At 45.5% G+C, this 11,236-nt stretch overlaps 1 non-coding gene across 1 annotated transcript; it reads right to left on the bottom strand.

The window, feature by feature from the left end:
* Positions 1 to 10,630: 10,630 nt before the first annotated feature.
* TRNAE-UUC (transfer RNA glutamic acid (anticodon UUC)) lies at positions 10,631 to 10,702 on the bottom strand. Its single transcript has one exon. It is a non-coding gene; the product is annotated as a tRNA-Glu (tRNA).
* Between the last annotated feature and the right edge of the window lie 534 nt (positions 10,703 to 11,236).

Below are 11,236 nucleotides of genomic sequence, written 5' to 3'. Positions count from 1 at the left end.
GATCCATGACTTGTTCATTTTGATGAACGTCAGTCTGTCCACATTGTCACTGGACAGACGCGTGCGCTTATCTGTCAGCACACACCCAGCAGCACTGAATACACGTTCAGAGACAACGCTGGCAGCTGGACACGACAAAATCTCCAAGGCGTAACTGGAGAGCTCTGGCCATTTTTCTATGTTTGAAGCCCAAAAGGAGCAAGGCTCCAGTTGCACAGTCATGGCATCGATGTTCATTTGGAGATACTCCTGTATCATCCTCTCCAGCCGTTGAGTATGTGTCAGACTTGTTGTCTCTGGTGGCCTTGCAAAAGAGGGTCTAAAAAAATTATGAAAAGATTCCATAAAATTGCTGTTACCGGCACCAGATACGGTCCTACTGGTACGGGTAGACTGGTGAAGATGACGAGACCGTCCCATGTTTGTCAAGTTACAACTGGGAGATTCCCTCCCTGCACCTGCACGGTTGTTTAGTGGAAAAGCCGAGCTAAGATCGAGTAACAGCTTCTGCTGATACTCCTGCATACGTGCGTCCCTTTCTATGGCTAGAATTATGTCACAAAATTTGGACTTGTACCGGGGATCTAATAGTGTGGCAATCCAGTAGTCATCATCACTTCTAATTTTGACAATACGACTGTCATGTTGGAGGTAATGCAACAAGAAGGCACTCATGTGTCTTGCGCAGCCATGCGGACCAAGTCCACGCTGTGTTTGTGGCATAGAGGTGCTAACCGTTCTTTCTTCCTCTGACATCTCCCCCCAACCTCTTTCAACTGAAATTTGACCAAGGTCTCCCTCATCCGCTGAGTCTTCCATGTCCATGGACAGTTCGTCCTCCATTTCTTCATGTTCTCCTGCACCTTGCTCAACATTTCGCCTGCTACTATGCGCCCTTGTCGATCCCTGTTCCCCATGGTCCCATGCCTGCTGCGTTGGTGATGATGAACGTCTGGATCTTGGTGATGTTGTTGTCCCTTGCACATATGAATCCTCCTGTAGTTCCTCCCCTTCATGTTGTCCCACCCCCTGACTCCGAATAGTGTTTAGCGTGTGCTCCAGCATGTAAATGACTGGAATCGTCATGCTGATAATGGCATTGTCAGAGCTAAACATATTCGTCGCCATGTCGAAACTGTGCAGAAGGGTGCATAGGTCCTTGATCTGAGACCACTCCATCAGGGTGATCTGCCCCACCTCTGCATCTCGTTGGCCCAGGCTATACGTCATGACGTATTGCACCAGGGCTCTGCGGTGCTGCCACAGTCGCTGTAACATGTGTAGAGTTGAATTCCAGCGTGTCGCCACATCGCATTTCAGGCGATGAACCGGCAGGCCGAAAGACTTCTGGAGCGATGCAAGTCGCTCAGCTGCGGCGCTTGAACGCCGGAAGTGAGCAGACAGTTTTCGTGCCCTGTTCAGAAGGCCATCTAGGCCGGGATAGTGTGTTAAAAATTGCTGCACGACAAGGTTCAACACGTGAGCCATACAAGGTACGTGTGTCACCTTGCTCAGGCGAAGGGCCGCACCCAGGTTTGCAGCATTGTCGCACACGGCCTTACCAGGCTGCAGGTTGAGTGGAGACAACCATTTATTAAACTCGGACCGCAGAGCTGACCACAACTCCTCAGCTGTGTGACTCTTATTACCAAGACATGTCAAGCTAAAGACCGCCTGATGCCGTTGCGCTCGGCTGCCAGCATAGTAATGAGGCGTGTGTGATTCCTTCTGCGCAGTGAGAACGCTGGTGGCCTGACCAGGCAGGCTTGGGGCGGAGGTGGAGGACCCAGATGAGGTGGAGGATGCAGAAGCTGTGGCGGAACTTGGACAGACAGAGGATTGACACACAAGTCGTGGGGACGGCAAGACTTGTGCAGCAGACCCTTCACCATCTATCACCATAGTTACCCAGTGCCCAGTCAGCGACATGTAACGTCCCTGTCCATGCTTACTGGTCCAAGTATCGGTGGTGAAATGCACCCGTTCACACACAGAGTTTCTCAAGGAAGCGGTGATGTTGTGTGCGACATGCTGGTGTAGCGCGGGCACACCTTTCTTAGAGAAGTAGTGGCGACTAGGCATCTGGTACTGGGGCACAGCGACAGACATAAGTTCTCTAAAATCCTGTGTGTCCACTAGGCGGAAAGGCAGCATTTCGGTAGCCAACAGCTTACAGAGGGATAGAGTCAACCTCTTAGCTTTGTCATGGGTCGGAGGAAGTGGCCTTTTATTTGACCACATCTGAGGGACAGAGATCTGGCTGCTGTGTGTAGACGGTGTTGAGTAGGGTGTCCCTGGAAAAATGCAGGTTTGTGAGGAAAGTGCAGGCGGAGACATGATGTTGCCTTCATCCAACGTTGGTGCTATTGATGTCTGAGAGAGCTGTACACACTCACTTGTTTCCCCTTCCAAACCAACTGACGACCTTACAAGCAAACTGCCTGTTGCGGTTACAGTGGTGGAAGTTTTGCGTGGAAAAACAGGTGTGACAGCTGTCCCCACAGTCCTAGAAGACGAAGAGCGCGCGGATGCACTGGAAGGGGCGGGCGGTGGATGGTTCGCTCCGCTAGCCGGCATTGCAGCACGGTGAGCTTCCCACCGGGACTTATGATATTTATTCATGTGACGATTCATGGAAGAAGTTGTCAAACTGCTGAGGTTTTGACCTCTACTAACAGAATCATGACAAATGTTACATATCACATGAGTTGGGCGATCTTTTTCGATGTGAAAAAAGGCCCAGGCTAGGCAAGGCTTAGAGGCCATGCGACCTGTTGATCCACCCCGAATAATGCTCATAGGCAGAGTGGTGGCTGAGGATGCAGTTGTAGACGTGCTACCAGTGCTCCGACTCTGTCCAGGAAGGCGCAAGGTAACTTCGTCGTCGGTTGCATCCTCCTCCACCGCCTCTGTTGACCTCCTCGAGTGCCTGACTGGGGGTTGACAGTAGGTGGGATCTAGAACGTCATCATCAATTGTTGTGTTTGCACTCCCCTCCCCCTCAGACCGAGCCTCTTCTTGCCCTGACCGAATATTTAAGTTGTCATCCCAATCGGGTATCTGCGTCTCATCTTCATCAGTATGTTCCTCATTGTCTATAACCACAGGTGTTACAGTTTGTGACAAAGGGTCAACATTATGCTCAGAAACTTGGTCCTCACGGCCTGAATCTGAGTCACAAAGGTTCTGGGCATCACTGCAGACCATTTCCTGTTCTGTACTCACTGTAGCTTGGGAGCAGACCTCTGATTCCCAGGCTATAGTGTGACTGAACAGCTCTGCAGACTCAGCCATCTCAGTTCCACCATACTGTGCAGGGCTGATGGAGACTTCAGAGCTGGGAGAAATCAAGTGTGATTGGGATGACAACTCAGAGGAATGGTGTTTTTTGGATGCGGTACTTGAAGTGGCTGAGAGGGCACTTGTTGGACCACTTGAGATCCATTCAAGCATTTTCCTTTTTTGCCCATCATCTACCTTTGTTCCTCTTGTTCGTGTCCGTAAAAAAGGGAGCACATCGGATTGTCCACAATAAGTAGTAGACATCTTACTTTTGCTAGTAGATGGTCTATCTTCAGCAGATGATAATGGAGCTTTGCCACCTTCCCCACTGACAAAACATTTTTTGCCTTTTCCACCACGCCTCTTCCCCTTTCCACCAGCATCTGTCATTTTGCCACTCATGTTGATTGCGACAAGATTGTGGACTGAAAATGTGGTAGTAAAAATTGAGAGGTGGTGAAGATTGCAGTGGTGGTCTAGCTTTATTAACAGCAGAATAATAAAGAATAAATATCCCTGACAATGTAACTTAGTTATAATTCGTTGGAGTGTGCAACGCAGGCAGACGTGCTGCAAATGTCTTGGCACTAGTGGGACTATAGCAAAGTCCAATAGCCACGTATAGGATGCCACTAGGTACACTGAGTGTGTGCTAGTATAATGGCTTCGTTATAATTAGTTGGAGTGTGCAACGCAGGCAGATGAGCTCTGCAAATGTCTTGGCACTAGTGGGACTATAGCAAAGTCCAATAGCCACGTATAGGATGCCACTAGGTACACTGTGTGTTTGCTAGTATAATGGCTGAGTTTAAAAAACTTGGAGTGTGCAATGCAGGCAGATGTGCTCTGCAAATGTCTTGGCCCTAGTGGGACTATAGCAAAGTCCAATAGCCACGTATAGGATGCCACTAGGTACACTGAGTGTGTGCTAGTATAATGGCTTCGTTATAATTAGTTGGAGTGTGCAACGCAGGCAGATGCGCTCTGCAAATGTCTTGGCACTAGTGGGACTATAGCAAAGTCCAATAGCCACGTATAGGATGCCACTAGGTACACTGAGTGTTTGCTAGTATAATAGCTTCGTTATAATTTGTTGTAGTGTGCAACGCAGGCAGATGCGCTCTGCAAATGTCTTGGCACTAGTGGGACTATAGCAAAGTCCAATAGCCACGTATAGGATGCCACTAGGTACACTGAGTGTGTGCTAGTATAATGGCTTCGTTATAATTAGTTGGAGTGTGCAACGCAGGCAGATGCGCTCTGCAAATGTCTTGGCACTAGTGGGACTATAGCAAAGTCCAATAGCCACGTATAGGATGCCACTAGGTACACTGAGTGTTTGCTAGTATAATGGCTTCGTTATAATTTGTTGTAGTGTGCAACGCAGGCAGATGCGCTCTGCAAATGTCTTGGCACTAGTGGGACTATAGCAAAGTCCAATAGCCACGTATAGGATGCCACTAGGTACACTGAGTGTGTGCTAGTATAATGGCTTCGTTATAATTAGTTGGAGTGTGCAACGCAGGCAGATGAGCTCTGCAAATGTCTTGGCACTAGTGGGACTATAGCAAAGTCCAATAGCCACGTATAGGATGCCACTAGGTACACTGAGTGTTTGCTAGTATAATGGCTTCGTTATAATTTGTTGGAGTGTGCAACGCAGGCAGATGCGCTCTGCAAATGTCTTGGCACTAGTGGGACTATAGCAAAGTCCAATAGCCACGTATAGGATGCCACTAGGTACACTGAGTGTTTGCTAGTATAATGGCTGAGTTTAAAAAACTTGGAGTGTGCAATGCAGGCAGATGTGCTCTGCTAATGTCTTTGCACTAGTGGGACTATAGCAAAGTCCAATAGCCACGTATAGGATGCCACTAGGTACACTGAGTGTTTGCTAGTAAAATTGCTTAGTTTAAAAAACTTGGAGTGTGCAATGCAGGCAGATGTGCTCTGCAAATGTCTTGGCCCTAGTGGGACTATAGCAAAGTCCAATAGCCACGTATAGGATGCCACTAGGTACACTGAGTGTGTGCTAGTATAATGGCTTCGTTATAATTAGTTGGAGTGTGCAACGCAGGCAGATGCGCTCTGCAAATGTCTTGGCACTAGTGGGACTATAGCAAAGTCCAATAGCCACGTATAGGATGCCACTAGGTACACTGAGTGTTTGCTAGTATAATGGCTTCGTTATAATTTGTTGTAGTGTGCAACGCAGGCAGATGCGCTCTGCAAATGTCTTGGCACTAGTGGGACTATAGCAAAGTCCAATAGCCACGTATAGGATGCCACTAGGTACACTGAGTGTGTGCTAGTATAATGGCTTCGTTATAATTAGTTGGAGTGTGCAACGCAGGCAGATGCGCTCTGCAAATGTCTTGGCACTAGTGGGACTATAGCAAAGTCCAATAGCCACGTATAGGATGCCACTAGGTACACTGAGTGTTTGCTAATATAATGGCTTCGTTATAATTAGTTGGAGTGTGCAACGCAGGCAGATGCGCTCTGCAAATGTCTTGGCACTAGTGGGACTATAGCAAAGTCCAATAGCCACGTATAGGATGCCACTAGGTACACTGTGTGTTTGCTAGTATAATGGCTGAGTTTAAAAAACTTGGAGTGTGCAATGCAGGCAGATGTGCTCTGCTAATGTCTTTGCACTAGTGGGACTATAGCAAAGTCCAATAGCCACGTATAGGATGCCACTAGGTACACTGAGTGTTTGCTAGTAAAATTGCTTAGTTTAAAAAACTTGGAGTGTGCAATGCAGGCAGATGTGCTCTGCAAATGTCTTGGCCCTAGTGGGACTATAGCAAAGTCCAATAGCCACGTATAGGATGCCACTAGGTACACTGAGTGTGTGCTAGTATAATGGCTTCGTTATAATTACTTGGAGTGTGCAACGCAGGCAGATGCGCTCTGCAAATGTCTTGGCACTAGTGGGACTATAGCAAAGTCCAATAGCCACGTATAGGATGCCACTAGGTACACTGAGTGTTTGCTAGTATAATGGCTTCGTTATAAATTGTTGTAGTGTGCAACGCAGGCAGATGCGCTCTGCAAATGTCTTGGCACTAGTGGGACTATAGCAAAGTCCAATAGCCACGTATAGGATGCCACTAGGTACACTGAGTGTTTGCTAGTATAATGGCTTCGTTATAATTAGTTGGAGTGTGCAACGCAGGCAGATGCGCTCTGCAAATGTCTTGGCACTAGTGGGACTATAGCAAAGTCCAATAGCCACGTATAGGATGCCACTAGGTACACTGAGTGTTTGCTAGTATAATGGCTTCGTTATAATTAGTTGGAGTGTGCAACGCAGGCAGATGCGCTCTGCAAATGTCTTGGCACTAGTGGGACTATAGCAAAGTCCAATAGCCACGTATAGGATGCCACTAGGTACACTGAGTGTTAGCTAGTATAATGGCTTCGTTATAATTTGTTGTAGTGTGCAACGCAGGCAGATGCGCTCTGCTAATGTCTTGGCACTAGTGGGACTATAGCAAAGTCCAATAGCCACGTATAGGATGCCACTAGGTACACTGAGTGTTTGCTAGTATAATGGCTTCGTTATAATTAGTTGGAGTGTGCAACGCAGGCAGATGCGCTCTGCAAATGTCTTGGCACTAGTGGGACTATAGCAAAGTCCAATAGCCACGTATAGGATGCCACTAGGTACACTGAGTGTTTGCTAGTATAATGGCTTCGTTATAATTAGTTGGAATGTGCAACGCAGGCAGATGCGCTCTGCAAATGTCTTGGCACTAGTGGGACTATAGCAAAGTCCAATAGCCACGTATAGGATGCCACTAGGTACACTGTGTGTTTGCTAGTATAATGGCTGAGTTTAAAAAACTTGGAGTGTGCAATGCAGGCAGATGTGCTCTGCTAATGTCTTTGCACTAGTGGGACTATAGCAAAGTCCAATAGCCACGTATAGGATGCCACTAGGTACACTGAGTGTTTGCTAGTAAAATTGCTTAGTTTAAAAAACTTGGAGTGTGCAATGCAGGCAGATGTGCTCTGCAAATGTCTTGGCACTAGTGGGACTATAGCAAAGTCCAATAGCCACGTATAGGATGCCACTAGGTACACTGAGTGTTTGCTAGTATAACGGCTTCGTTATAATTTGTTGGAGTGTGCAAAGCAGGCAGATGCGCTCTGCAAATGTCTTGGCCCTAGTGGGACTATAGCAAAGTCCAATAGCCACGTATAGGATGCCACTAGGTACAGAGTGTTTGCTAGTATAATGGCTGAGTTTAAAAAACTTGGAGTGTGCAATGCAGGCAGATGTGCTCTGCTAATGTCTTTGCACTAGTGGGACTATAGCAAAGTCCAATAGCCACGTATAGGATGCCACTAGGTACACTGAGTGTTTGCTAGTAAAATTGCTTAGTTTAAAAAACTTGGAGTGTGCAATGCAGGCAGATGTGCTCTGCAAATGTCTTTGCACTAGTGGGACTATAGCAAAGTCCAATAGCCACAGATAGGATGCCACTAGGTACACTGAGTGTTTGCTAGTATAATGGCTTAGTTAGAATGAGTTGGAGTGTGCAGAGGACAAGAGGGTACAGTGGCAGGATTGTGGTGCTCTGGGTAGAGGAATGGAAGCCTGCCTTTCTATTCCCTCCTAATGGTGAAATGCAGGGAGGAAATCCCTGACCTGGGCTACACAGACGCTGTTGCTGTTTGCAGGACCTGTCACCTATGGCTCTCTGACCCTGCCGGTACGAGCCCTTAAAAGGACTGCTAGAATGTGCTCTCCCTAAGCTGTCTAACGCTGTGTATGCAGCGCAAACAGCTGTATCGGCGATAGGACAAAGGACGGAACTGCGACAGTGATGTCTGACACCAAAGACGCAGAAGGCAGATAATGGCGATCGTGAAGAAAATGTCCGGTTTTATAATGCAGGGACATGTGACATGCAGATCCTATCACACATGCCGTTGCTTCTCTGCCTCAAAGTCCACTTAGGTGTGTGTGTGTCTGTGATTGGCTGACATGCTGGCCAGCCCCACAAGACGCGCGCGCTTAGGGAAGGAAGACAAGAAAAAAAAAAAAAAATGGCGATCGCCATTATAGAAACAGCAGTGACCTGAAGGCGCTGTTCACGCACACTATACACTGAAATGTGATAATAGTTTGATTCACAGAGTGACTTACACTATTACAGCAGAAACCAAGCTAAGATTTAGCTGTTTTTTGGCTGCTAGAACCGTTCTTGAACGTTTCTAGAACTATCGAGCTTTTGCAAAAAGCTCGAGTTCTAGTTCGATCTAGAACATGCCCCAAAATCACTCGAGCCTAGAACTGGAGAACCACGAACCACGAACCGCGCTCAACTCTAGTCGTGAGTTCGATCCTCACACGGGGCACTATGCTTTAGATATTTTGTCTCCATCTTGACTAGACAGCCAGAACTGTATCCACTCAGTACCAAAAAACGTCAGATATAAAGGAAGGGGGTTTTGGATCCTTTGAAACCAAATAGTTAAAAGTCAAAAGTAAAAATGATTTGTGATATGAATTCAAATGGAGTATTGAGCAAAAGAATGAAATGAATGTCCAAAATCTATTGTGGTCAGCATTTTTTGCTGCAAAGAGCAAATCCAAGCTAGACTGACTGTATGCATGGCTTGTGTCGACATTTCGACCTTTCAATGCGTGAATCATTACAGAAAAAGTGGCAATCCCATAGCAGGAATCGAACCAGTAAACTAAGAATACTGGTTGCTTGGTCAAATGGGATAACCCAAAGGGTCACAGAAAAAATGAGAGGCGTAAAAAAAAAAAAAAAAAAAAAAAAAAAAAGTGTTGCTTTGATTAAAATTTTTTTTCCTTTCAACAGTTTAAACTTGACTCATTTGAACAGTAGTTAGGAGCTAGTGGCTTATTCTGATGGTTATGAGGTTTTCCCTCAGATAGGGTACAGTTCACTCCTTTTCTTTGACTAGGGAGCTTGAGAACTTTGCCATTCAGTTGTTAAATTCTACAGATTAGAATGGAAATTGGAGGCCAAAGGACAGGCCATACGAGTTGTTGAGTTCCTCGACATTTTGAAGTAAAAAAGGATAGTTGAGAATAGTTTGAGCTATGAAACCTATAAATGTGTTGTGCTAGAGTTAGAAATGAAGTGCCAAGACCCTAACGTTTTGCAATTTTGGCTGCAAAGTGCAAATTTTACCTGAATGCTTTTTTATGCAAACAACAGTGTCTGCCTTTGAATGTCAGAGATAGTACAGAAAACGCAGCAATCCCATACCGGGAGTCGAACCCGGGCTGCCTGGGTGAAAACCAGGAATCCTAACCGCTAGACCATATGGGAATAGTTGTTCTCTCAAGACGTTCTCAAAGTGAAAAAAGAAGAACTTAATTGCTTTGAGTAAGTAAGTTTGGCACATCCTTGCTAGAAGCTTGCCTCGTTAGTGCAGTAGGTAGTGCGTCAGTCTCATAATCTGAAGGTCGTGAGTTCGATCCTCACACGGGGCACTATGCTTTAGATATTTTGTCTCCATCTTGACTAGACAGCCAGAACTGTATCCACTCAGTACCAAAAAACGTCAGATATAAAGGAAGGGGGTTTTGGATCCTTTGAAACCAAATAGTTAAAAGTCAAAAGTAAAAATGATTTGTGATATGAATTCAAATGGAGTATTGAGCAAAAGAATGGAATGAATGTCCAAAATCTATTGTGGTCAGCATTTTTTGCTGCAAAGAGCAAATCCAAGCTGGACTGACTGTATGCATGGCTTGTGTCGACCTTTCGACCTTTCAATGTGTGAATTATTACAGAAAAAGTGGCAATCCCATAGCAGGAATCGAACCAGTAAACTAAGAATACTGGTTGCTTGGTCAAATGGGATAACCCAAAGGGTCACAGAAAAAATGAGAGGCGTAAAAAAAAAAGAGTGTTGCTTTGATTAAAATTTTTTTTCCTTTCAACAGTTTAAACTTGACTCATTTGAACAGTAGTTAGGAGCTAGTGGCTTATTCTGATGGTTCTGAGGTTTTCCCTCAGATAGGGTACAGTTCACTCCTTTTCTTTGACTAGGGAGCTTGAGAACTTTGCCATTCAGTTGTTAAATTCTACAGATTAGAATGGAAATTGGAGGCCAAAGGACAGGCCATACGAGTTGTTGAGTTCCTCGACATTTTGAAGTAAAAAAGGATAGTTGAGAATAGTTTGAGCTATGAAACCTATAAATGTGTTGTGCTAGAGTTAGAAATGAAGTGCCAAGAACCTAACGTTTTGCAATTTTGGCTGCAAAGTGCAAATTTTACCTGAATGCTTTTTTATGCAAACAACAGTGTCTGCCTTTGAATGTCAGAGATAGTACAGAAAAAGCAGCATTCCCATACCGGGAGTCGAACCCGGGCCGCCTGGGTGAAAACCAGGAATCCTAACCGCTAGACCATATGGGAAGAGTTGTTCTCTCAAGACGTTCTCAATGTGAAAAAAGAAGAACTTAATTGCTTTGAGTAAGTAAGTTTGGCACATCCTTGCTAGAAGCTTGCCTCGTTAGCGCAGTAGGTAGCGCGTCAGTCTCATAATCTGAAGGTCGTGAGTTCGATCCTCACACGGGGCACTATGCTTTAGATATTTTGTCTCCATCTTGACTAGATAGCCAGAACTGTATCCACTCAGTACCAAAAAACGTCAGATATAAAGGAAGGGGGTTTTGGATCCTTTGAAACCAAATAGTTAAAAGTCAAAAGTAAAAATGATTTGTGATATGAATTCAAATGGAGTATTGAGCAAAAGAATGGAATGAATGTCCAAAATCTATTGTGGTCAGCATTTTTTGCTGCAAAGAGCAAATCCAAGCTGGACTGACTGTATGCATGGCTTGTGTCGACCTTTCGACCTTTCAATGCGTGAATTATTACAGAAAAAGTGGCAATCCCATAGCAGGAATCGAACCAGTAAACTAAGAATACTGGTTGCTTGGTCAAATT

The sequence above is a fragment of the Anomaloglossus baeobatrachus genome, chromosome 4 (genome assembly GCF_048569485.1).
Source record: "Anomaloglossus baeobatrachus isolate aAnoBae1 chromosome 4, aAnoBae1.hap1, whole genome shotgun sequence".
Classification (NCBI taxonomy): domain Eukaryota; kingdom Metazoa; phylum Chordata; class Amphibia; order Anura; family Aromobatidae; genus Anomaloglossus; species Anomaloglossus baeobatrachus.
The sequence above is the reverse complement of the archived record's forward strand: the minus strand, read 5'-3'. Positions and strand labels throughout refer to the sequence as shown.